Source organism: Sapajus apella, unplaced genomic scaffold, assembly GCF_009761245.1.
Source record: "Sapajus apella isolate SASKATOON/1434 unplaced genomic scaffold, GSC_monkey_1.0 scaffold12, whole genome shotgun sequence".
Classification (NCBI taxonomy): domain Eukaryota; kingdom Metazoa; phylum Chordata; class Mammalia; order Primates; family Cebidae; genus Sapajus; species Sapajus apella.
Window position 1 is genome coordinate 37,555,358 of NW_022436952.1, and position 1,569 is coordinate 37,556,926.

The window sequence follows — 1,569 nt, forward strand, 5'->3', positions numbered from 1 at the left end:
GAGGATTGTTTGTTTTTGTTTTGTGGTGTTTTCTTTTTTGCTGTTTTTTTGTTTTGTTTTGTTTTGTTTTTGAGACAGAATCTCACTCTGTCACCCAGGCTAAAGTGTGGTGGCACCATCTCAGCTCACTGCAACTTTCGCCTCCCAGGTTCAAGCAATTCCTGTGTCTCAGCCTCCTGAGTAGCTGGGATTACAGGCGTGCACTACCACACCTGGCTAATTTTTGTATTTTTAGTAGAGATGGGGTTTCACCATGTTGGCCAGGGTGGTCTTGAATTCCTGACCTCAGGTGATCCACCCACCTCAGCCTCCCAAAATGCTGGGATTACAGTCAGGAGCCATCACATCTGGCCTAGAGGAGTATGAAATTGATATGTATAAAGCCCTTAGAACAGTGCCAGTGCCTAGCACATAAGCATGGGTTATTGTTGTAAAGGAGCAACTGAGTAACTCAGGTATTTTCCTCCTAATCATGTGCCTGGAATCTTTAGGTAAAAAGATGACTCATGTACCCTCATACCCTGTCCCTGCACCCCTATGCCAGGAGTTATTTCTGGAGCACTCGTAACAGGTTTTGATTCTGTTCCCCTCAAGCCAGTGACTCTTCTACAAGAGAAACAAAGGAGCGTTGTGGGGCCCCTCATGGTTTCACCACCTTCGCTCCCCTTTCTCCCCAGTGCTGGTCTCTGCCCTCCAGAAAGCTGTGTTCCATTCACTCCCAGGTGTGCCCTGGAGAGTGGGAAGTAATAACTGGCCCCATGATGCCCTTATGATCCAAGGGAAGCAATCCAGGCAATGTGCAGACACTGGGTAAATGGAGCTACGGGACTGGTTGGCCTTCACTGGCTGTATTTTAATCAGATTCTCTTTAATCTCCTTGACCTCGGTCAACATTCAGTTCTATGGGTATTGGGGGATATGGGGGAAGCTTACCTGGAACACAGTAGGGCACCAATTTAAACAAGGCACAGAAGACATTAGGAGTCTGACCTCTGGGCTGGCTGCTCTGACCCCTAAAATGTGACTAGAGATCTGTGCCAGCCTCTCTCCCCTGCATCTGGGAGGGGAGGGAGTGTCAGGTGGATTCACTTTACACTCGGTCCCCTCCTTGGTCTTTCAGCTGCTTCCTGCCCTGCTCCATGGAATCCTCTCTAATGGGGGGAAGTGTCTAGCACAGAGCCAGCATTTTAGGTTTCTCAAATGACCGCTTTTCCCATTCATAACAATAACTATCATTCACAGCCCTGTGTCGGGTGCCTTCGCAAGTGCCCTGGATCAGGATCAGCCTGGGTCCTCATCTTCTAGGGCCTCTTTCCCCCAGGGAGGCCTGAACGTGCAGTCTCGCAGTCCCGGCCGGTCAGGACAGCTAAATTGGGAGCGCGATTGCGGCTGGAATGCGGGCGGAGGCACCTGACCTCCCACGGCTGCCCGCTCTAGTGGCGTGCGCCCCCTCACCGGCTCCCGCGCCCAGCGTCCTGCTCTGTGTCTGCGAACCCAAGCCTCCCCAGCCTGCTCAGGAGTCACGGAGGGAGTGAAGGAGCGTGCGCACCCGCACACAGCAGCGCGCTT